At 38.7% G+C, this 26390-nt stretch overlaps 2 long non-coding RNA genes across 3 annotated transcripts in view; both read left to right on the top strand.

Annotated features, from left to right (window-relative positions):
* Positions 1-6366: 6366 nt before the first annotated feature.
* LOC123000904 (uncharacterized) lies at positions 6367-9426 on the top strand. Of its 2 annotated transcripts, XR_008959708.1 has the most exons (4): positions 6367-6638; positions 7801-7849; positions 8088-8468; positions 9323-9426. It is a non-coding gene; the product is annotated as an uncharacterized LOC123000904 (long non-coding RNA). The 2 variants fall into 2 exon arrangements; XR_006409278.3 differs by having other exon boundaries at positions 6394-6638; positions 8088-9426.
* A 12532-nt stretch (positions 9427-21958) lies between these two features.
* Positions 21959-26390, top strand: part of LOC130543931 (uncharacterized) — a 110521-nt gene continuing 106089 nt past the window's right edge. The window contains exon 1 of the long non-coding RNA XR_008959706.1: positions 21959-22480. This is a non-coding gene — a long non-coding RNA (uncharacterized LOC130543931). The remainder of the gene's footprint in view (positions 22481-26390) is intronic.

The following is a 26390-nucleotide window of genomic DNA, read 5'->3' as shown; positions in this document are numbered from 1 at the left end:
TTTCAGATAGCTGTAATAAATATGGTAAAAAAAAAAAAAAGTCCTTAGAAAAGCATAGAGTGAGTGATGAGATGGAGAATTTTGAGAAATAATTTGAAGCCTTAAAAAAAAAAGACCAAGTGGGAAACCAAGAACTGATGAATATAATATTCGGAATAACAATATCTACTGGGGTAGAGGTTGCCGGGGGGGTTAACAGCAGACCAAACAAAAAAAGGACAATTGAAGTTGTAAACAGGTCAATAGAAGTCATCAAAATGGAAGAAAAGAGAGAAAAAGATTGAAAACATGAGAACAGAACCCCAGTGAGATAATACCAAACAGGTTAATATTCATGTAACTGGAATAGCAGAAACAAAGAAGAGAGAGAATGAAAGAGAAAAGAATATTTGAACAAATACAGGGTAAAAATGACCAGATTTGATTTAAAAAGAAAATACCACTCACGTATTCAGGATAAATATGAAGAAAACCACATCTAGGCACATCCTAATTAAACTGCCAACGATAGAGAGAAAAATCTTATAAGCAGGTCAAGGAAAAAAGGCACAATGTCCCTAGTCTTCACCTTTCCTTCCAGAATTGTTTCAGCTATTCTAGTTCCTTCAGCTTTCTATGTAAATTTTAGGTAGTGTATTGGTAACTATAAAGAAAGAAGCCAGAGGCATGGTTCTTGTTCTGCCTCAGTTTTAGGCAGACGCTGTCCTTGGGTGTCATGTGTGTGGCTTTCCCAGGGCATCGGTCTCCCTTTAAGCTGTAATTCTGGGCCCAGCATTGCCCAACTAACAACAGGAGAGGTAACTTTTATTTCCTTCCCAGCTACCAGTTTCTTCCTAGTGCTCGCAGGGTGTCTGCATTGACTGCTCCCCATCCAGCCTCATCTACAGCTTTGGTTCAGTAGGGGAGACAGGGAGAGAAGGGTGGGATGCCATGTTGTTCTTGCTCACAACAGCTCTTGCTCCCCATTCCCAGCTTCTTCCCCAGACTCCTTATCACCAATTTTCTAATTCCATCCCTTCCAAGTTCCTGACCCTTCAGCCAAACCATTAGCAGCTGCCCAGGAATCACAGAGATGTGCACTTCTTGCCCTCTCACTCCAGACAGAGTGAACAACCAGATGAATTACTTAAGGCCCTGCCCATTGAGAAGATGTCTTTCACTAATGGCGATTGGGGCTACCCTGTGGGACTCTAATACTCTATTTATCCACTTTCAGTTAGAACTTTCATGTCGTAAAGACTGCTTTGGAAACCATACTCAAGGTTGTTTGTTTGTTTGTTTCTCCTCAGACAACTGGTCATTGGAAATACCCCAGAAGGCCATAGGTATGAATGTGAGAGGCAGTGCAACATTTCTTGATGTTGAAGGAGTCCTGCTCCCGCAACTTACTCATACCGTGTAGACCTGCCCAAGTACCGTCTCTCGTACAAAATTTTTATATCATCTCCATCTGCTAGATTGCTGCGGCTGCTGCTCGCCATCTGAGGGCTGCATGGCTCAAACAATGAAGTTCGTGAAGGTCTACTCAACCCACACGGTCACCCGACAGTCCACTGCTAGGTGTGCAGTCCCTACCAAGACCCGGTAGAAAACCGGAACAAGAAGCCATTTCTGAAGAGGAGAGTAGTTATTTGTATCCGATACAGACATAAGTATATATGCATGTACGTAAGTGTATGAGTAGATGGAGGTGCAGTGATTCCAGGATCTTAGAGATCCACGCTGTGATTTGTTCCTGTGGTGCTTGCCAGGGTCTCCACGCAGCATCCCTATTTGCTACTGAGTATCATCAGATAGGCTTAATCATAAAGCCAAAGTGATAGAGGGGCTTGTACTACAGACTGAACTTGTTCCAGAGCCTTCTCTTACTCTGGTCTTCACTAAAAACTGGCAGTCTTACAGATGGCTCTTAAATGGTTGAAGTCTGCAGTCAAATGTGATGTAAGTTACATACAAAATCTAAAAATGCCCACCAAGCCTCTTTTTTCTTGGTGGGTGAGGTAAGGCGCCACATTTATCTTTCACCAGGAAGGAGATATCCCTACATGCTCCAAACCACTGATCCCTCAGACATTTCACTGAGCTGGGCCCCTACGTTTTTGTGTATCTGGCACCTTCTAGATCACACATGTCTTACTAAGGCATTTAAAATCCTTGCTACTTTCAGTTGGCTACTTCTAGTAAGCAAATATCATCAATAGAGTAGGCCAATACAATTATTTTATTGAATGTCAAAAAGATCAAGGTCTTTGCAGACCATACTTCTGCAGAGAGCAGGAGACCTAAGAGAGGTCTCTGAAGGTGTATTTCTGGCTCAACCAGGAAGAGCCGCATACGAAGTGGCAAGGCCCATGTTGTTCCAGTGAAGATATTAGATCTGGGATAGCAGCGACCCTTGAAATAACCACTTTATTAATCTTACAGTAATCATCGTTCATTCTCCACTATCTGCTTGATTTCTCCACAGGTTGAATCATTGAGTAGTATATGGATATTGTAGGTTTTACCACTTTTGCTTCATTTAAATATTTGATGATGGCATTAATATCTGAAATTCCCCCTGTGATGCAATATTGCTTTTGGTATCCTTTCTTTGTAGGGAGGAAGAAGTTCCAGGGACTTTCTCTTAGCCCTTTATATTATTATAGTCCAAGCCCTATGAATCAAAGAGCCAATATAGGGATTCTGACCGTTGCCAAGTCTCTATTCTAATTACACATTTAGGAGCTGGGCCCATAATCACAGGGTGGGTCTAGGGACTAACTTGGCTCATTTTAAATTGGACTTGAGCTCCAGTCTATCTATCACTCCATCTATCACCTGACTACATTGGCATTTTGGGTCCCCAGGAATTAGCTTCAATTCGGAGCCTATGTCCAGTAATTCTCCAAAGGTTTGGATTTCCCCACATCACTAATGCACACCACTTCTAGTAAACGACCGTAGGTCCCTGTGGGAAGCCTTCAGTAAAGATTTATAGTATGGAGCTGTGACCATGGTCCTTCTTCATGGGGACCAGAATTTGTCTTCAATCAAGGGCTCTGGGTCTGTGAATTAACTCAGGTCAGGGAGAGAGACCCTCTCTTCTAGTGTCTCTCCAGTCCCTTCACCTGACAAAACTTAACCTGGTGTCAGTTCACAAAATAAAAATATTTACAGTTCAGCTTTATTATCACAGAGCAGGAGAAGGAGGATGAATTAGGAGCCAAGACAATACGTTGATAATTGGCACAGGAGGAAATGGAAAAATTCTCATCTCGTATATGAAATAGTGGATTGTGATAGTTTCCCGCTCTGATGCCTCAGAAAATCAGCCTTCTGTTACTTGAAAACCCTTTGCTGACCTTAACTAGAGTAAACGGCTTAGAGGTTTACTCTGGTTCAGCCATTAAAAAACAAAGTTAAACAGCAACAGCAACAAAAAACCATGCAGACAAACCACCAAAACTGGATAAAATTCATAATGGAATAATTATTTAGCTTCTAGTATGTATAAGGCAAAATTCTGGGTATAAAGCCTTAATATACCAATTCATGTTACTTACAAAAGACGATCTTTCTTTTCTGTGTAGATATTAGCCTGTCCTAAAACTGTGCTCAGTGACCCCTCCTTCTTGCCTTCTACCATTCTTGCCTACATGCAGTTTCACTTCTCTTGGATTTTATTTTATTTATTTAAAAAATTTTATTTTTAAGTAAGCTCAACCCTTACTCAACGTGGGGCTTGAACTAACAATCCCAAGATCAAGAGTCACATGCTCTTCCGACTGAGACAGCCAAGTGCTTCATGTTTTTATTTTTATTTTGTTGAGACTAGTTTGATATAAGGAAAAGATTGATTTGTATTTTATCTGTTTTGCTAGTTTTGGGAAGATAGAGCCATATCTATGTTTAAAAAATTGGAACACTATGGAGATGAACAGATAAGCATCCAGCTTTCCTTGTCATTCCTACCAGTTACTTCTTCTTTTTTTAAATGTATTTATTTATTTAAGGGAGAGAGCACGTGCGCGCATGGGAGGAGGGGCAGAAGGAGAGGGAGAGAGAGAATCTTAAGCAGATTCACGCTGAGCACAGAGCCAGATGCGGGGCTCAATCTCATGACCTGTGAGATCAGGGCCCTGAAATCATGACCTGAGCGGAAACCAAGAGTTGGCAGCTTAACCGCTGTCCCACACAGGTGGGACACCAGTTATTTCAGTTACTTGAATATCGGTTTGTTATTGCCTTTGTACAGATGAAAACTCCAAAGCACAGGCCAAATAACGTTCTCAGATTCATACCCAAGACACAAAAACCCTAGGATACAGGTGTCAAAATACCCTCCTTTCATGTTTATAAAAAATTAGTTTCATTGTATGATTTTATTTATATACTTCAAATATTGTCTATATATTTCAGGAATAAATAGCACTACTCTTGTCCTACTATAATCCAGATCACGAAACCGGCCCCTCCCTTGTAGCTTAAATATCTGTTTTCCTTCTGATGTTGCTGCAGATGTTAAAAGAAGAGAGTAAGAGAAAAAGTTAGTGTGATTTTTTTTCACTGTTTTCTTCACATTTCATTTTTATAACCTATAAATATTGGATAAAGTCATTGAATTGTTCTCTGGAACTTCAATAAGTGGATTCAACAAGCCCCTAGAACTTTCCCCATAATTCCTGGGTGTATTTCTCTCCATTTGTACACTACTAGTCTTTTAGTACTTAGAATGACCCAGCAGAGAGAGCAAACATGAAAATTTACATTCTTATCATTATGCTTCACTTACTGTATATAAGGAACATAACCTGTATGTTATTTTCTTTAAAATCTATGAATATATGTGTTCAATATAGCCATTGGACCAGCTGCTTTAAGCATGCTATTAAAAAACTGTTGTTTGGTTTAATAACAACTCTGTGGAGTTGTTATAAGATTCTTAGAAATGTTAAAGTGAAAAGAGAAATACGCTTTGATTTCGTAGAAATGCTCTCTCAAATCAATAGTGGTAAATAATTAATCTCATTGGAAATATTCTTCCAGCTCAGACTAGTTCACAATGGCATTATTCTTTTTGATCAAAATCCATAAACAAGCTATAGGCAAACATTTTGTTGGCTTTAGACTCTGAAACAGGCTTTTGATCATTTGCCTTCAGGCCCATCTGATCTTTGTTCTCCGAGGTTGACTTTTCTGTGCGCTTGTGATGAAAATGAGAGAATCGAAATCATTGCATGTTCGCGTATATTTTCACCCATGCTTCACAATACTCCTTTTTTTCCTCTCCTTCTCAAGGCTCAGCTTCTGTTGTGTTTCATTTGTTGGAAATGTACTCTCTCTCTGATAAACTGAAGCCTTTTCCTTTACTGTTTTGTGAAGGCAGTCAAGTCGTAAAGAGAAAGGATAAAATCGTATACAAATAAATACATTCCAAAGCCCAGTTCGTCCTCACAGGCTGAGTGTGAGAAAATCAAGGGATTTGCCCTGTGAATTAGCCAGGTGTAGTCTGTCTTTCCCACCTAGGAGTGCGTGTGTGTTTTAGTCGATTCCGGTGCTCCATCCACGAGAGAGACTTCTGTTCCCAGAGGTTGTGAGCAAGGGGGCGACATTATCAGAAACGCCTTGGGGCTGGGTGTCTCCATTGCCTGTTTGTGTTCCATTCTCTGGTCTGGATTCCCTAAAGTCTGAGCTGTGTTTTCACTGAGCCTCGGGATAGATCTGCCGAAAACCTCAGAATAGTATCCGTGTGTATGTGGAGGGGGAGGGGGAATATCTAGTAGGAGGGAGAATTAAACATGACTTCACTCTTGGGTCAGCAGATAAAAACTGAGCTGACTGGTCTCATGTCACAGCAAAAGGATCCCTATACAAGGTCATAAAACACTGAAAATCATCTCTTTTTGCCAAAGGCAGCTGGCCTGTTTGTATACAAATATATTTTATTGCAGCCTTATTTTTTCTGGTCATGGTCTGAAAGCTGGGAGTGGTCAGTGGCAGAATGTTCACTTGTCTCACTCGTGTTCTCCATTCTGGTCCTGTAAATGAGTGTTGTTGATAACACGGAAAATGGAAAATTAGACCTCAGTCATTTTTTCTCATTATCATCCTCAAAAGAAAGCAGAGGAAGGAAGGAAGAGGAACTAAAAGGAACTGTCCATAAGCCAAATTTCATTATTCCAATTTTCACAAGAAGGGGCTGAGTTAAATGCCCTCAAGAAGCAACCAGGGGGCAAATATCACCTCACCAGGGAAGAATCAATCCTGACGGACCGCTACTAATGTCCTAGGCCACGTGCATCAGGATAGGCTGCCTGAGTTACCTGGTGTCACATGATTGGCCAATAGTAAGGTCAGGCTTTTGCTCCAGCAGGTGCAAAACCTGTTGTTTACTTAAAAATGTTGGCGGCGGCAGCTGCTGCTTGTGCTTTCTCAAAGCAATTAAAGAGTGTGTTGTTTATTAGGTTGCCAGGTGCTGGCTTCCCTATGTGCTATGACAGGTGGGGCAAAATTTCATGGAAACACCTGCCAGCCTCTGAGACAGACCTGTGCTAACTGGCTGTTATGTACATAGCATTTAATCTTTTGTGGGTTTAGCTGACAAAGCAGGAAGCACAGCTACAACGCCCTCCGCCAGCGCTGAAGAGATATGATAGGTAAGTGCTTTCTTGCTTGCCACTGTAGACAAGCATATTTCAGATATTAAGAGGATTTCAGAGCTTTCCATGTTTCAGCTGTGTTTGGAGAGCATAAGAAAACTCCCCAAATAGAAAAAAAAAATGCTGTCTAGAGATACGGCATGTTAATTATTAATTGTGGTTACCAAACTGACTTACGAAACAATAAATACTATCAAACAATTCCCTCCCAGTGCTGAAAAGCTCCTGTCTTTCCCTTTAGTTAACAATTTTCTTCTTACAATAATTGACATGGGAAAAGTACCTTCATACTCATACTAGAAATAAATAAGTGAAAAGAATCACTACAGCTTTTGGATTTATTTTATTTTTTTAATTTTTAGAAACACATATGTGACTTGGGCTCTTTAGTTTCCCTTTTCACAAACAGTGGAAAGCTCCTTGGAGAAGAAATAGTAAGCGAGAGATTTTTTAAAGGTTAGATCACAACTATTTTCTCTTTGGTAAAATAATCCCAGGTGAACTCAGCAGACACATAGAGACTTCCTTTTAAAACATACTTGACAAGTGTTAGCCATCTACAAAGAAAAATTTCTTCCATCAGTTTTAGAGCTGTGGAAACTCAATCGATTCAATGAAGAAGTCTAAATGATGCTATCTTAGAACTGTATTCTTTGTATTTCTAAATTTCCATTGAAAAAAATGCCTGATAGTCCACAGACAAGGTAGTCACATGGAGCTCAGTTTGTGGTATTTGATGTGTATCTTCAACCTACTTTTCATGCACCCCTTTTTCCATTTACTTTCCTCTATTCAAAGTTGCCTTCCAGAAAGAAGTTTAAAAACTTATTCATACTAAAACATCAATGACTGATGTAGAATATTCTGTTACCTGTTTCTAGAACATTTACATCTTAGGAGAAAATATTAAGTATCATGTCAGCATAATAACAACAACAGAAAACTACCTAATTCCGCAATATTAAGGATCAGCAAAGAAAAAGAGAGTTGGCATTAGGGAAGCAAAGACTTTTCTGGTTTGGGTGCACATACTTAATGGCCGGCCCTTCCACGTGTTTCCTTAAGGGCAGCTGAATGTTGGATAGAGCCGTGACTTGGTTTTTAACATTTTTTTTTTTTATTTGAGCATAGTTGACATACAATGTTTCATTGGTTTCAGGTGTACAACGTAGTGATTTGACGACTCTACATGTTATGCTGTGCTCACCGTAAGTGTAGCTCCCATCTGCCCTCACACAACACTATTTCCATAGCATCGGCTACATTCCCTATGCTGGACCTTTTATCCCTGTTACTTATTCATTTCGTAATTGGAACCCTGGACCTCCCATTCCTCGTCAGCCATTTTGCCCATCCCTCCCTCTCCCCCTTCTGACACCTGAGTTGGTTCTCTGTATTTACAGGTCTGATTCTGCTTTTTGTTTATTCATTTGTTCTGGTTTTTAGATTCCGGTGATTGAATCCTAGTCCTGCTATTTGCCTACCAAGTCTAGCATTGTAAGCCTCTGTTCTGCCATCTGTGTAAAAGGAAACATTTCCAGCACCTTCAACAGAGGCTCCTGAAGGGATTTCAATGAAATGACAGTGTACGAAACCACCTAAGACAGGACCGGACACAGCTGAAATGGGAGAAATTGTGGTTTCCTTCCTTTGCTGAAATTCAAATCTGGTTGAGGTTTCTTCAGTAGATAAAGTTCATTCTAAGAGCACCCTTGCTGGTTCGTGTTCACTGAGGTGGAAACTGGCCACATCTTGGCATTTATGGTTATAGGGGACCACTCAGCATAGAATTTATTACCTTCTGTGGGAAAGGCTGCTGTGTGAAATGTGAGTCTTTGATGATCTCCTCCCCATCTTTCAAGGAAATAGTTCATAACCGTCTGATTTAATGCTTGTGAAACTCAAAGTTAGTTTTATTAAGTATATCAAGCTTCATGTGACCTTCAACTTCCCATTTCATCTGGCAAAAACCTTCATTAATGTTCACCATTGTGATTAAGGTAGCATTTAAAAACTGTCACAGAATAATCTAGGGGTTATTAGACCTGAGAAAAAATATGCCACCATTTCCAAGCTTCTGCTAAGAGTCTGCATTGCCTCCATAAAAAATTCTTTTAAACCACGTTGAAAAGCTGATTTTTTAAATCAGGAAAAGCACCAGGTGGCAAATATACATTTTATATAAAATAGAACTGACCTTTTGCCATTGCTGAACACAGGAAAAGAAGGATAAAAGGATGTGGAGTAGAAGCAGATAGAATTCACACAGGAAAATACAATCCTTTCCCATGACAGCCCAAAGATATATTCCATCATGGATACTATAAGAAGTTAATGTTATCAAACAGAGATATGGGACAGTTGATCTTAAAAGAAAAGCAGAGTGGTGTTTTTATAGGAAACAACTTAATTTTATAGGAAACAACAATTTCTAGGTAGGAAGTCAGGAGGAAAAAGAATAATGAACTGGGTGGTGAACAAAAAGATTGTAAAGAAGATCTGGAACACACATATCAGAGAAAAAATATGAGAAGGTACACTTAGAAAACTCTTAAGTTTACCTTGACAAATATCAGAAATAAAGGGGAGCTCAGCCCTGTAGGGTTGGCCTGTGTTTGTTTTCAATGTTCGTATTGCAGTTTTCAGTGGATTTATTGTTGTTTCACTGGTGGCAACGGCAGGTGAAGAAGGAGACTGGGTGTGGACTGGACACTCCTGTACACTTGCTGGGAGTAGAATGTTCGAAGCAGTAATGATAAGAATAAAAGGACAAACTTGATCCAAACTGGCTTTGACTTCTTGCAATTCCAGGTGTGTGCCTCGGGTGAGTTACTTCCCCTGTTTATCAGTTTGTCTTTAGTAAAATGAGAGGAAATTTTATACCTCATGAGGTTACCAAAAAGATTAACTAGATAGTGCAAGGAAAGTATTCCCAAATAGAGCCTGGCTCTCAGGAAATAAACACTCATTGCTAACTATTGTTGTTAGTTATTAGAATTAGATTTTAACTCATTTATTTTCTTTTAACCGGCCATTTTCTTAGGAGAAATAATTTCTACAAAAAGCACAACACACAGTCCTTTTCTTGTTTGCTTGCTTACTGACCTCCAGAAAGTCAGTTCTATCTCCCTTTTAGGTAAAAATATGGAAACTTCTTATTGCAAATATGTCTGCAAATTGCTAATGCAGTCATCAATGAAGATGAAATCTGAATTTATATTTATATTAGGATGTTAATGTCTGAGTATTTATGGACTCTCCATGTCAGATGGTCAATGAGAAAAGAAAGGGATGCTGAGAAAAGTGATTTTTCTAGTCGAAAGAATGATAATGCTTTTTTTTTTTTTAAGATTTCATTTATTTATTTGTCAGAGGGAGAGAGAGCACAAGCAGGGGGAGCAGCAGGCAGAGGAGGGAGCAGGCTCCCTGTTGAGCAAGGGGCCCGATGCGGGACTTGATCCCAGGACCCTGGGTTCATGACGTGAGCCCAAGGCACACACTTAACCAACTAGCCACCCAGTGTTCCAAGAATGATAATGCTTAAGGACTTGTGGACATGAGTGAAATGGAACAGCCAATTAGAATAGACATATTACCTTGTCATGAAGAAGTTACCATCCAAGTTAGCTTAAGTAGTTTTGATTTATAGAAAAATAAAGAAATTAAATGATACTAAAATATATACAGAGGGTGATTCTGTGTATGGTTGCAAAGAACTTTGTGTTGAAATTCGATCGTGATCTACTAGAGGCCCTGCTGTATTTTGTTTGTTATCTGTAGGAGAAAACTAGACCCAGAGGTCTGAGTGTTCTTCTGACCATCAGAAGAGCCCATGTAATTTGTTTGTTGATTCACAAGCCTGGTGAGTTCATTTTCAATTTAAGTGAAAATATTCCACTTTTGGTCACAAATATATCTATGGTGGGGCACCTGGGTGGCACAGCGGTTAAGCGTCTGCCTTCAGCTCAGGGCGTGATCCCGGCGTTATGGGATCGAGCCCCACATCAGGCTCCTCCGCTATGAGCCTGCTTCTTCCTCTCCCACTCCCCCTGCTTGTGTTCCCTCTCTTGCTGGCTGTTTCTATCTCTGTCTAATAAATAAATAAGATCTTTAAAAAAACACAAATATATCTATGGGCAGAATTGTAAATACAATGTTTTGCATGCCTCATGAAGGTCGAGTGCTCTGTTCCTGGAAGATGAGACTATTTAATGCCCCACGAAAAACAACCACCAAACTAACTTGTAATTCCCATTGTATATCTCCTGATGATTACTGCTCCATTTTCAGTACCATAGCAAAGACATGGCAAGAGACAGAGCCTTCATAAATGTAAATAGAACATTTCCCCCCTTATGACTTGTCTCCCACCATGCACGTGGTTTCCTTGCAGTCTATGGTCACTGAATATAAATACTCTAACTGTGTCATCATAACTTTGAAATGTCAAAGTTTTCTGTGCCACTAATCAGTCTACGTCATAAACTTTAACAGAGAGGGGATTCTTCATCTTAACTTGAGTGTTTCAATTTGGAACTTTGAGTCTTTGTTTTCCTGCTAACTCTCACCTTCTCCCCTCATTTTCTCCGTATCTTTGCTCCTCATTAGCTTCTCCCTCTTGCGTGATTAAAGTACACAGAGTGTCTAAGCATTTTAGGAGAGAGGAACAATGCATTTTGTTCTTTACTTAAGTAGTAACTCCATTCTTTTTTTAAAAGAATCAAGTAATGCACATATAGGCAAAGTTAAACATGTATTTTTTCTTCATTTCTCCTCCTCCAAACTGAAGCTGTTCTCCTCAGAGGTAACCACAATGAACACTTTGATATGTAAACTCTCGTGTGTATCTACATATACTCATACTCAAACATGCTCATTTCATTCATGTGGTTCTATGACTTGATTTTTTGGGAGGGCTCTTTCCGAGTCTGTATATATAATTCTACTTAATTCATTTTTTTAATAATATTTTTTATTATATTATGTTAGTCACCATACAGTACATCCCTAGTTTTTGATGTAAAGTTCCATGATTCATTACTTGTATATAATACCCAGTGCACCATGCAATACATGCCCTCCTTGCTACCAATTGCCAGCCTATCCCATTCCCCCATCCCCTTCCCTCTGAAGCCCTCTTAATTCATTTTAATAGCTCTATAGTATTGCAAAGTGTGAATGTTAATTTCTTGGCAATATTTAAGATAAAAGATACAAATAATACTGCTCATGAAATCACTGTCCAGTTTAAGAAGTCACATATTACAACATTATGGAAATCCCCTGTGTAACCCTCTGTGATTTTATCATACCCCTCCCCTCCTCCAATAACTCTGAACCTGAATCTGACTTTACCTTTCCTTTGCATTTCTTTGTGCTTTCTTCATACTTTTTATTACATATTTATGTATGCCTCACTGTATTTTTTCTCCATGTTTCTAATCTTTATATAAATAGTATCAAAATATATGATTCTTTCCTTAGCAAAATGTTTATGATAGTCATCAGTATAGAGATAGAAAGTTCTAGTTCATTAATTTTTACTTTTTATTAATATAAACAGTTTATTATATAAATATAACACAATGTATTCACTCTCCCAGTAATGGACATTTATGTATTTTCAATTATTCATAACTAAAAACACATGGTAGGACCTTCTGGATTCTGATCCAACATGTAAAGAGCTTGGACGTCATTGCTCCCATCCTCACAAAAGCTGAACACATTGAAAATCAAAAACTCTTCTCAGTCTCATCAGAGAATTGGGGTCATAAGACAAAGTGCTGGCACCAAAACTAAAGAGACAGACTGGTGTATACAGAGTATCACAGCTTACTAGAGCAGAAGCCCCGGGGTAGAAACATTCTAAAAAATAAGTAGAAAACCCTAAACTGTAATTGAAAATTTGCTGGAGGCTCAGAATAGACATATTTGAGAGTTAAAAACTCCAGGGGCCCAGGCTCAGAGAGGCCCCATTCTTTGGTGATCCTTACCTTTAGAAGCCCTACCAGGTTCTCACAGTAAAGATCAGAAAAAATTTCCTTGTGTTTATGACAGGGAGGAGGGGAAAATAACCATACTGAAATATGTCCAAAGCACTCTGTTCTTTAAAAAAAAAATTATTTATTCATTTGAGAGAGAGTGTGTGTGTGGCGCGGGGAGGAGGAGGGTGGAGTAGCAGAGGAAGAGGGAGAAGCAGACTCCCTGCTGAATAGGGAGCCTAAGGCAGGGCTTCGTCCCAGGACCCTGAGATCATGACCTGAGCCAAAGGCACATGCTTTACCAAGTGAGCCACCCAGGCGCCCCAAACATTCTGTTCTTAATAAAGCCTATCATCAAGGGAAACTCTTTTACCAGAGTGTAACTAACTGATGTTTTATCAGAGCCTAACTGACCTGAGGCAGGGGATATACCCAACTCCAGCCCCTGCTAGCCTTCCTGCTTCACACAAGGGGGAAAGAACCTGAGAAACTCCGGTAAAGGTCCCAGATCAGAAGCACAGGTTTACTGGGGCGCCTGGGTGGCACAGTCGTTAAGCGTCTGCCTTTGGCTCATGGCGTGATACCAGCGTTCTGGGATTGAGCCCCACATCAGGCTCCTCTGCTAGGAGCCTGCTTCTTCCTCTCCCACTCCCCCTGCTTGTGTTCCCTCTCTCACTGGCTGTCTCTGTCAAATAAATAAATAAAATCTTAAAAAAAAAAAAAGCACAGGTTTATTAAAAGCCTGTAACTTAATTATAAGACTATGGAATGCTTCCTTTTCCCCTATATGCACTACATCAGTAGCATTCTTGGGTAATAACAGGAAAATACAACAAAATTATTGCAAGTCTTAAACTTTATTTAAGAAGTGGTCTTTAGGAATATCCAAAGACAGCAACAAAACCAAAAATAAGGACAGCAGAGGACATTTTAGCCTCTGACACCCACAGCTATAGCCAACAGTACGCAGACTAACTCCTAGGCAGACAGATATAAAACCTCACATTGAAAACGACTTAACTGAGTTCCTGTTACTGGGTACATCTTATCTGGCTTTCAACAAACACTTGAAGGCATACCAAAAGGCAAAAAATTGTTTGAAGAGAGAAAGCAGCATTGGAGCCAGATACGGCAGAGATGTCAGAATTAACAGAACAGGAATTTAAAACAATTATCAATGACCTGATGAAGGGTGTAATGGGAAAGTGGACAAATGTAAGAACAGATGAGTAATGTAAGCAGAGAAATGGGAACTCAATGAATCAAAACGAAAGGCTGGGGAAAAAACCCACCATAACAGAAATGAATAATGGACTTTAATGGACTCATTAGTAGACTTACTACGGCCAAGGAAAAATTCTCTGAGCTTGAAGAAATGACAATAGAAATTTTCACAACTGAAACACAGAAAAAAGAATAAAAAGGACAGAACATAATATCCAGGAACTGTGGGATAACTACAAAAGATATAATACACACAGTGGGAGCACCAGGAGAAGAAAGAGAGAAAGGAAGAGAAATATTTGAAGCAACAATGTCTGAACATTTTCAAAAACTAATGATTGATGACAAACCGCCGTTGCAGGAAGCTGCAAGAACAGCATGCAGGCTAAATGCCAAAACAAAACAAAACAAAACACTCAACATAAGCATGTCATATTCAGATTTCAGAAAAGCAAAGACAACGAAAAGTCTTGAGACTAAGAAGGAAAGACACATAACATACAGCAAGCAGGGGTAAGAATTACGTCACTCTTCTCTTGAGAAACCATGCTAGCAAGAAGAGAATGGAGTAAAACATTTAAGGTGTTAAAAGAAAAAAAAAAAAAACCACCAGTCTGGAATTTATCCTTCAAAAAAGGACTTTCTTAGACAAACTTAAATTGAGGAAATTTATTGCTGGAAGACCTGCCTTGCAAGAAACATTTAAAGAAATTCTTCAGAAAGAAGGAAAATGAATTAGATCAGAAATTTAGATCTACATAAAGAAAGGAAAAGTATTAGAGAAGAAATAATAATAAAATCAATTTTTCTTACTATTAATTGACCTGGCGGATTAGAGTATGTTTAAAATAATAATAGCAATAATGTATAGCTTATAGGTAAGTGAAATTATTGACAGCAATACTATAAGGGAATATTTTGTTGTAAGGTACTCCTACTACCTGTGAAATGGTATAGAGTGACTTGAAAGAGGATTTGGATTACTTGTAAATGTATTTACCAATTGAAGGATAAGAAAGGAAAAGTGCATGTTCTCTCATAAACACAGAAGCCAAATTCCTCAGCGAAATATGAATAAATCAAATCCAACGATGTCAAATTTGTCAAGAAAACAATTCACAAATTTCAACATTCATTCGTGATGAAAATTCTTAACAAACTAGGAATAGAAGAGAGCTTCCTCAACTTGATAAAGAACATTTCCCAAAAGCCCCAAACTTTATCTGCTGCTGGATGATAGGGTCCATGGTAAAACAAATAAAATTTGGGGTGATTTCAGTGTCAAATTTCTTTTGGAACAATAATATTCCAAGGTCAAAGATGATGTTATACTCTTTATATATATGTATGTATATGTATATATATGTATTATTATACCATATATAATAATACATAAAACAATGTATATATTCTATACACATATTATTCTATTGCAACAATAACGTATGATGCATGCTGAATCTTGACTTCTGTCTCTAGTAGGACACTGGGACCAGAAGAAACAATCTTTCGAAAAGAAGAAGGGAAGGGGCTGCTGGATATAAATTGCATGCCCTGCCAACCAAGAAAAGGAAACATATCTTGATTGATTGTTCAGGTCAACTGTCAACAAGCATATGGCCAGCTTGAGCTGGCAAAAATAAACATCAATAGATCCTTCATGTCAAAAAGCAGCTATTATGGACCAAATATGGTTTTTGATACTTGTTGCCTCTCTCAGAATAACCAAGTGCTGGAAGGCAAGTGATTATTGTGAGTGGAAATGTATTCTATTCACAATCAAATGAATGAGGTGGGCCCAAAGCCAAAGAATACTCTTGATTGGACTCTTATTTTATTGCCCTAAATTTAGCTAGCTAAATTTTGTTCAGTTTTTGAAATGGAGGCTTTGGCATTTATCATAAAATCTCGTTTTCATTGCAGAGATATCATAAGGCTCTATAATTACCCACACAAAAGTGGCCTTTTTTTTTTCATACTACATACATAGCACATAGTGAAGTCCCAAATTATATTATTGTTAACAGGTTGCCCTGGAGGAATCCAGACATAAAGATGTGGAATCTCGATGAGAGGAAGTAGGAACAAACTGTCATTTACAAGTTTCCAATGGTTCTTCTCTTCTCCGGAAATAGAGTCTTGGACTCACATTTGGGGCAGACTTGTCTTTTGTATTAAGGAAACTCCAGGAATTAACCCTTCAGCTACACAAACATAAAACATACATCTACATGTTGTGAGGTAGAATGCCATTTCCTGCACAACCTTAATACGGTTATAAAGCTTTTATTTTGATAATATAATATTTATATATCTCTGAGGCTGAGCTGGGGATAAAATGTTTTCAGGGTTTATTAATTGAGACCACATTTTCCCTGAACTCTCACATGTTTCTAAAGAGATTTTTTTAAATGTATGTTTTGAAATAATTCTAGACTTAGAGAAAAGTTGCTAAATAATGAGAGCCAGGCTTCTCACTGTGGTAGAGAGAAGTTGCAAATAAGAAAAAGGGAAAGCTTAGAACGAACATCATGGTGCTAGATTGGAATGAAAGGTATCTACAGTTTCTCTCTACAGAGTATACAGGATGAAGATACAGTTTCTATATACTCTTCAGTCAATTTTCCCAAACATCGATATCTTGCATAACCACAGCACAATTATCAAAGCTAAGAAATGAACATCAGTACAATACTGCTAACTGAAGCTTCAACTTGGAAGTATGAGTTTCTTCACAGGCATCATTTTTCTTTCCTGGTATCCATTCCAGGATCCCACATTGCATTTAGTTGTTAGGACTGCTTGGTTTTCTCCAATCTGTGATAGCTTCTCAGTCTTTCCTGATACCTTTGAGGAATATTGATCAGTTTTATAATAGAATGTACCTCAATTTGAGTTTGTCTGATGTTCTGTGATGATTAGTTTTAGGTTCTGAATTTTTGGCAAGAATCTCTCAAAAGTGATGTGACTTTCTTGGTGCCCCATCACATCATAGGGCATATAAGTCTGATATGTCTTTTCAGTGGTGATGTTAACCTTTGTCACTAGATTAAGGGTTCATCAGGCTTCACACTTCCCAGTTTGCCACTACACAAATATCTGTTAGTTACAGACTTTTGCCCCACTGGTGGATCTTGCCTATAATAATTAGGACTGTGGCATTCTAATGGTGATGTTCTCTTATCCCGTCAGCTTTTATTAATTAGAATTCTGTAAGGAAGAATTCTCTCCCATAAATTCAGAATTTATTCACTAATTTACATATGTCAGTGTGGGTTTATGAGTATTTATTTTATGCTATGTGTTATAATTCAATATTATACTTATTTATTTTTGCTCAAATCACTCCAGTTTTGGCCACTGGGCTCTTTAAGTTTGGCTCCTGTGCCTGTTCAACATGCCCCATTCTATTTGAGAAATACTTCACTTTCTGGAACTAAAAGATAATACCTTTGATGCGGTCTTATTAACTATTAACTCAAATTTTAAACAGATATAGATCTAGTCAGATTATCTATTTCTTCTCATACGTTTCGGCAGCTTGTGTCTTTCAAGGAATTGGTTGATTTCATCTAGGCTATCAGATTTGTGGGTGTAGAATTGTTCATAATATTCCTTCATTGTTTTTTATTTATTTTTTTGCTTCTCATGGGATCAGCAGTGATAACCCTTCTTTCATTTCTGGTATTAGTAATTTGTCTCTCTTTTCTCTTAGCCCCTCTAGAGAGCTTAGTAATTAATTAGATTATTTTAGATTTTTCTTCTCTTCTAATATATATGTTCAATGCTATAAATTTTCCTCTAAGCACTGTTTTCACTGCATCTCACAAATTTTGAAAAGTTGTGTTTTCATTAACTATACTTACTATGGTGGGCATTTCATAACATACATAGTTGTCAAATCACTATGTTGTACACCTGAAACTAATATAATATTGTATGTTAACTATTCTTTAATTAAAAATGAAAAAAAATTTAAGTTCTTTTGAGGTATCTTCTTTGACCTGTGTGTTATTTAGAAGTATGTTGTTTGATCTCCACATATTTTGGGATTTTTTTAGTTATCTTTCTGTTATTGATTTCTAATTTAATTCCACTGTGGTCTCAGAGCGGGCATTGTATGATTTCTAACTTTTAAATGTGCTAAGGTATGTTTTGTGGCCCAGAATGTGGTCTGCATTAGTGAATTTTCCATGTGAGCTTGAGAAAAATGCACATTCTGCTGTTGTTGCATGAAGTAGTCTACGGATGCCACTTACATCCAGTTGATTGATGGTGTTGCTGAAATCAACTGTACCCTTACTGATTTTCTCTGCTGGATCTGTCTGTTTCTGAAAAAAAGACTGTTGAAGTCTCAAATGATGAGACTATTTCATCTATTTCTCCTTGCAATTCTTTTTTTTTTTCAGAGTTTATTTATTTTTTATTTAAATTCAATTAGCCAACATATAGTACATCATTTGTTTCAGATGTAGTAATAGTTCATCAGTTGTGTACAACACCCAGTGCTCATCATGTGCCCTACTGAACGCCCATCACCCAGTTACCCCATCCTCCCACCCACCTCCCCTTCCACAACCCTTAGTTTGGTCCCAGAGTCAAGAGTCTCTCATCGTTTGTCTCCCTCTCTGATTTCTTCCCATTCAGTCTTCCCTCTCTTCCCCTATGGTCCTCCATGCTATTGCTTATGTTCCACATATAAGTGAAATGCTATGATAATTGTCTTTCTCTATTTGACTTATTTCACTTAGCATAATCCCCTCCAGTTGCATCCATGTTGATGTAAATGGTGGGTATTCATCCTTTCTGATGGCTGAGTAATATTCCATTGCATATATGAACCACTTCTTCTTTATTCATTCATCTGTTGAAGGACATCTCAGTTCCTTCCACAGTTTGGCTATTGTGGACATTGCTGCTATGAACATTAGGGGTGCATATGCCCCTTCTTTTCACTACGTCTGTATCTTTGGGATAAATACCTAGAAGTGCAATTGCTGGGTTGTAGGGTAGCTCTATTTTTAACTTCTTGAGGAACCTCCATACTGTTTTCCAGAGTGGCTGTACTAGCTTGCATTCCCACCAACACAATGTAGGAGGGTTTCCCTTTCTCCACATCTTCGCCAACATTTGTTGTTTCCTGTCTTGCTTATTTTAGTCATTCTGACTGGTGTGAGGTGGTATCTCATTGTGGTTTTGATTTGTATTTCCCTGATGACAGGTGATGTGGGGCATGTTTTTCCTGTGTCTGTTGGCCATTTGTATGTCTTCTTTGGAGAAATGTCTGTTCATGTCTTCTGTCCATTTCTTGACTGGATTATTTGTTTTTTGGGTGTTGAGTTGGATAAGTTCTTTATAGGTTTTGGATAATAACCCTTTATAAGATATGTCATTTGCAAATATCCTCTCCCATTCCATAGGTTGCCTTTTTAGTTTTGTTGACTGTTTCCTTCGCTGTGCAGAAGGTTTTGATCTTGATGAAGTCCCAGTAGTTCATTTTTGTTTTTGTTTCCCTTGCTTTTGAAAATGTGTCTTGCAAGAAGTTGCTGTGGCCAAGGTTGAAGGGGTTGCTGCCTGTGTTCTCCTTGAGGATTTTGATGGATTCCTGTCTCACATTTAGGTCTTTCATCCATTTTTAATTTATCTTTGTGTATGGTGTAAGAGAATGGTCCAGTTTCCTTCTTCTGCTTGTGGCTGTCCAATTTTCCCAACACCATTTGTTGAAGAGACTTTTTTCCATTGGATATTCCTACCTGCTTTGTCAAAGATTAGTTGAGCATAGAGTTGAGGGTCCATTTCTGGGTTCTCTACTCTGTTCCATTGATCTATGTGTCTCTTTTTGTGCCAGTACCATGCTGTCTTGGTGATCATAGCTTTGTAATAGAGCTTGAAGTCAGGTGTTATGATGCCTCCAATTTTGGTTTTCTTTTTCAATATTCCTCTGGCTATTCAGGGTCTTTTCTGGTTCCATACAAATCTTATGATTATTTTTTCCAGTTCTGTGAAAAATGTCAATGGTATTTTGATAGGGATTGCGTCTCCTTGCAATCTATTACTCTCTGCCTCGTGTAATTCCATAGTCTGTTGTTAGGGGCATATACATTAAGAATTGTTATGTCTCCTTAGAGAATTGACCTTGTATCATCAGATAAGGTACTTCTTTATGTCTGATTATTTTCCTTACTTTGAAATCTGCTTTGTCTGAAATTAATATGCTACTATTGCTTTTTATTGCTACTTTTATTGTATCTTTTTACTGTTGCTACCATGGTATATTTTCTCTGCCTATTTACCTTTAATCTCTATGTGTCTTAATATTTAAAGCAGGTTTCTTATAAACAAGATACAGCTGGGTTATACTTTGTGCTCTACTCTAATCTTTTAATTTGTATATTTAGATCATTGACATTCCACATGATTACGGATAGAGCCAGATTAATGTCTACCATACTCATTGCTACATGCTACTTTTTGTTCTTGTTCTTTGTTCCTATTTTTGTCTTTCACTCTTTTTCTGCCTTTTGTGGTTTTAATTGAGCATTTTATGATTCCATTTCTCTCCTTTCTTAGCGTATCAGCCCTTCTTTTCTTCTTCTTCCTCTCTTCTTCTTTTAGTGGTTGCTCTGGAGTTTATAACTAATGCAAGTCCACTTCAAATAACACTATACCACTTGACAGGTAGTGTGAGTACCTTATAATAACAAATATCCTACTTCCTCTGATCCATTGTAGTATTGCTGTCATTAGTTTAATTTATATAAGCATGCATAAGCATATATATACCTAATATATAAATGGATGTGACTGAATACATTGTTGCTATTATTTTGAATAAACTGTTATATGTTAGGTCAGTTAAGAATAAGAAAAAAATAAGAACTTTTTATTTTGCCTTCATTTATTCTTTCCTCAATGTTCTTTCTTTCTTTATGCATATCCAAGTTTCTGACCTATATTTTTTTCCTTCTCTCTAAAGAACTTATTGCAAAGCAAGTTCACTGGCAACAAAGTCCCTCAATTTTTGTTTGAGAAAAATGTGCTTTTCTCCTTCACTCTTTCACTTTTGAAGGATAATTTTGCAGGGTACAGAATTGAGGTTGGAAGAATTTAAAACTATTTTTGTCCACTCTTTTTTTGTTTGCATGGTTTCTGAGAAGTCAGATTTAATTCTTATCTTTATTCCTGTATAGTTTAAGGTTCTTTTGCCCCTGGCTTCTTTCAGAGGTTTGTGTGTTTTTTTCCCTTTAACTTTTGCTAATTCAAAAATGGTTTGCCTGACTGTATTTTTTATTTTTATTTTTTCACATTTATCCTGTTTAGTGTTCTCTGAGCTTCTTGGATCTGAAGCTTGGTGTCTGACATTAATTTGGGGGAATTCTTGGTCGTTATTGTTTCAGATATTCCCTTTCTCTTTCTTTTTTGTTATTCCTGTTATGTGTACATTACACCTTCTGTAGTTTTTCCATAGTCCTTAAATACGTTTTTTACTCGTTGTTTTCTTTGCTTTTCTGTTTTTGAAAATTCTACTGTATAGATTCTTTTCATTTCTAGGTTATGTCCAGTCTACTACTAAGCCTCTCAAATGCATTCTTCTAAAAAAAAAAAAAAGTTTGTATTGATTTGATAGAAAGAGAGAGAGCACAAGCAGGGAGGGCAGCAGGTGGAGGGAGAAGGAGTAGCAGGCTTCCTCCTGAGCAGGGAGCCCAATGGGGGGCTTGATCCTGGGACCCCAGGATCATACCTGAGACAAAGGCAGATGCTTAACCGACGGAGCCACACAGGTGCCCCCAAATGCATTCTTTATTTCTGTTACAGCTTTTATATCTTCATCATTTCTTTTTGTTTTTTCCTAAGGATTTCTGTCTTTCTGCTTACATTGTCCATGTGTTCTTGCATACTGTCTGCTTTATCCAGCAGAGTTCTTAACATATTAATCATAGTTTAAAACATTCCCAGTCAGATAATTCCAACACCCCTGCTATGTCTGATTCTGATGCTGCTCTTTCTCTCCAAATTGTGCTTTTGGCCTTATGGAATGCCTTATATTTTTTCTTGATAGATAGACATGACTTGTTGTAAATTGGCCTTTAGTAATGAGGGGGTGAGGTACTGGGGAGGGGCGTATTCGATGGTCCTATGATCAGGTCTCAGTCTTATACTGAGCCTGTGCCTCTGGACTGTGAAATTCACAAGTGTTTCTCAGTCTCCCTCCCTCCCACCCCCTTAACAGGTTGGCTTGATTGGGTTGAAATTTGGCATTTAACCTTCCCTGTGTCAGTTAGGCTCTGATAAAACCCCAGCAGGTTAAGCTCTGGTTAATTAGTTTCTCCTGCTGGCAGGCCTATTTAAGGAGAACAGAGGGCTCTGGCGAATTTCAAAATGGCTCCTTTCCCTCTCCCTCTGCCTGACGCCCAAGGGGATTTTTCTCTGATATTTGCTGTGGGAATCTGGTTGAGCTCCTGGAGGTAAATCTCACAACTTGTGGGGGCCTCACCATGACTGGGTCCCCTGGATTTTGTAGCTCTCAGACTAGTTCACAATAAGCCTCCAGTAATTCGCCGGTCGGAGCTCAGGTTTTCCTGCCTTGGCCCTGGTTCTTACAGAAGATTCCTCTCACCAGTCCCTGCTCTGGTAAGTTGTTATTCTCTGTATTTCTCTGTTGTTTTTTTGTAGTCTTGAGGCCAGTGGTTTGCCCTGTGTATTCCCCTCTTTTAAGGATGCAAGAACAGCTGCTGGGTTTTTGTTTGTTTATTTTAGGCTGTTCAGCTTTTTACCTGTTAGGGTGGAGTGGAAACTTCTAAGCTCCTTACAGGAGAAACTGGTAACAGAGCCCTATTAAAAAAAAAAAAAAAAAAAAAATTTACATACGGTTAAATTCATTCTTTGTGAAGCACAATTCTTTGGCTTTGACAAATATAGAACACAAAACAGTTCCATCAACCCCCCAAAATTCTCTGTGCTTCTCTTTCACAGTCAACACAAACTCCCCTCCATTGTAACTAATGATTTGCCCCCATCCTTAAAGTTCTGCCTTGTCCTATAAAGGGAGTCAAAGCATATAAAGCCTTTGGGATCTGGCTTCTCTTAGCAAAGTGCATGTGGGAGTCCTCCATGTTGCTTTCTGAACTGATAATTTGCTTCTTTTACACTGCTGAGTAGTAGGGCATTGACATGACATACCACACTTTGTTTATCCACTCTTGGGTTAAAGGATTCTGAATTATTTCCATATTTTGACAATTATGCAAAAAAGTTATATAAACAAAAATTAAACTTAAGTTTTTGGGGGTGAACCTAAGTTTTCATTCCTTTTGGTAAAATACCCAGGATTTGGGTTGCAAGATACATGGTTAATGTCTGTTCACTTTATCTGAAACCATTGAATTGCTTTCCTGAGTAGTGGTAGCATTCTGCTTTCACACCAGCAGTATATGAGAGTTCCAGTTACTTTGTATCTTCGCCAGCACTTGATATTTTAACCTTTTTTCCTTGTAATTTTAACCCTTTTGAAGTTAGAATTGGCACAGGGGTAACTCGTTGTGGTTTTAATTTGCATTCCCTTAATGGCTAATGCTGCGGAGTTCTTGCGTGAATTTTTCTTAAATTGCTTTTTGAGCTGGTTGGTAAGTGGAGGGAGAGTTTGAGAGGTCCCTGCAAGAGCCGGGGCATGCTGGGGAGAAGCTGAAGGATCTTTGTGTGTGTTTGGGTGGGTGGCGGGGGGCATGAAATATTAGACGTAAGCAATGTTGGTTTGCAGCCCAGATAACCAAGGGTAAATTTTTTTCCCCAACCCCCACCCAAAACCTGGTGTCATGTAAGAGGTGGGAACACTGAAATCATTGGGAGGCTGCACCCTAGACCAAGAAAGTAAGTCTTATGACGAGTCCATTATAGAGGTTGCCGCACAGGTCCTCCATCAGTTGCTGGAGCCTTGGGGAGCAACCCAGCGTGACTGCCACTATTTGATTTTCTTCTGATAGTGAAATTGTGAAGGTAAATTTGTTTTTTAAGTCCTGAGAGAGGCATTAAATTTTATAAATATTTCTAAGGCTGTGAGTGCTTTTGAAAATACTGCATTAATTAGTATGGGAAGTGTGATCTTAACTGACCCTATCTTGCAGCTCCCCAACCCCTCCCAGTAAGTATATGCACGCTGGATCGGATGACCATTATGCTCAGTGCCTGGAGGCAGAAATGGGAAAGCAGGGGAATCTGAGACCTCTATGACTGGTCTCCCAACTGAGCCCACAGGGACCAGGCCTGAGCCCTAGAAAGAGAGAGACTATAAAAACCAACCAACCACAACAAAGAAAACTTTAAGGGACTGTTTTTACTAAGGACACTTTAGCATAAATTGTGCTGCTTCAGATCCTAGTAGATAACCGTGCAACGGCAGTTGCAGAGAGCCCCAACTCCCCCTGTGGAATGTAGTGCAGCTTTGGAACAATGAAGAGTAAAAGCAAAGCAATACCCTACATATTCTGCAGCCTCGAGCCAGCAGGACCTGCCGCTGGGCCTGGGCACGCTACTGTCTCTGAGAGGGAGGGCCTCTTGCACCACGTGACTTGAGATGCACAATGGGGACCTGTCCACTCCTGGAACACAGGGTGGGAGGCATCTCCTGTGGCTCCCAGAAACAAGTGAGGAGTCTAGGGGTTGTCAGTGACCCCCTGTGGTGGGACAGTTATCAGCTCAGTGTTGTCCTAATATGACCCCTCAAACCCATAGGCTGATGAGACCAGGTGAAAGCTATGTTCCCTCTGAATTACTCTCTGCTGGTGGAGACATTACGTGCTCAATAGGGAGCTTGATTAGAAATGTGTGTGTTGAAATAAATTGTAAAAGCCAGGCTCAGGAATTAATTGAAGAACAGTTTGAAAGTTTATACCTTACATAGAATATAAAGTGAAAAATGAAAAAAATCCAACTTCTTCATTCATGGACCTCTTTTCAACAGTCTTCCATTTTCCAGGGTGAACATGTTTCTGTACTTGCAATTGTTACAAGCAACACTTTTAGCTCTTTCTAGAACAGCATTGTCTTTCTCTCTAGGATATTGTAGTAAAGGTATGTAGGTCATGTGACCTCATACAATTTCCACAGGCCAGAAGAAAATGTGGTCAAATGTCTTCATTGCAGAATGAGTTTCAGAAAGTAAAACTGGTATTAGTCATGTCTTGTGTAATTACAGGAAGCAGAAAAATAACTGGCAACATAAATATCAGAGGCATGGATGTTTTGTTTTCACTTTACCAATCTGAACTCCTCCCAGCAAGAGAACTAAAACAAAGCCCCTGATACAAATATTCATGCATCAGGAAGCAAAACTCCTTCCCTGCTGCTTTCCTAATAACGTGTGTCTATAGCCAGTGATTGCTCTTTAGCCCGAGCCCTTTGCAGATGGCTGTTTTCGCAAACCGGTCCTGGAGGTTGACAAGAAGCAGCTGTTGGTCCTGTCTTGCTCCATCCCATTCCCCCCCTACCAATACCCTGAGAGGGGCATGTCCCTTATCTGGCTGGAGAAGCAGAGGCTCTTGGGTCTGAATGCAGGGGAGAAATCAGTTTCTTTACTTTAAAAAGCTGGTTCATCATAAGAGCACATTTCAAATTTGTTACATGCATTCTCATTGGTGCCTGTGCCTCTGAGGAATATAATTTCAACAAAACAGGATGAACCAGGACATTGATGACTGTTTCCATTCTGTGAATTCCTCTGTTATAAAGTAGCAATGATGTTTCAAGGTGTCAAAACTGGAAACTGGGATAGTAGCAAAGCCAAAATTTCCACTATCTGCAATACTGAACGTTGAAAGTACTGGTTATAAGTGTTCAGAAATAATGGAAGAATGATAAAAAATAGAGAAATGAATAGCTGAACATCAACAAAAATAATAAAATGGTCAAATTTTCTTGACTGTTTATCAATGCCAAGAATGTGTTCAGTCTGTCATTGGCGGTTCTCAGTATCTTAAATTCAACCTACCTTTCCATCCTTATGTCCCCATCACAATGGCATTTTTCTCCCCCTGCTACACTCACCATCTACAGGGGTCTGGCCATTCCGAACTACTCCTCTCTCTTCTCACTACTTAGTAGTTTTTGGGTTTCATACCTTGATTAGGTCTCTTCCTTGCTTTTCTCTTTTTTATCTGTTTGTTAATTTTTTTTCATATATCAAGAACTATTTCTCACGGTGGTGAAATGTTTTCCAAGTCAGAAGTACTTTCTCCTATGTTCACTCATTACATTTTGTTTACTCTTCTAGGTTATTTATCATTTTCCCCTGTATAGTAGAGTTTCTTTCTTTGGTAGAGGATGCTTCCCAGTATCCGTTCTCACCTTCTTCCTCAGTATTAGAACTGGTTATTTTTTTAGCAGATAGTTTCCCAAGCACCATTTCAGCTAGGAGCAGATTTGTGGCTAAGATTTGTCAAAGAGAAACAAGTAGAATTGGCATGTGAAAGATCCAGAAAGTGTCATGAAAAGAAGGACACATGTCCCTTTTCTTCCTTTTCTATCTTGTTGCTGTTCAGAATATAGA

Source organism: Ursus arctos, unplaced genomic scaffold (assembly GCF_023065955.2).
Source record: "Ursus arctos isolate Adak ecotype North America unplaced genomic scaffold, UrsArc2.0 scaffold_17, whole genome shotgun sequence".
Classification (NCBI taxonomy): Eukaryota; Metazoa; Chordata; class Mammalia; order Carnivora; family Ursidae; genus Ursus; species Ursus arctos.
Note: the sequence above shows the minus strand (reverse complement) of the source record. Positions and strands in the feature narration are given on the sequence as shown.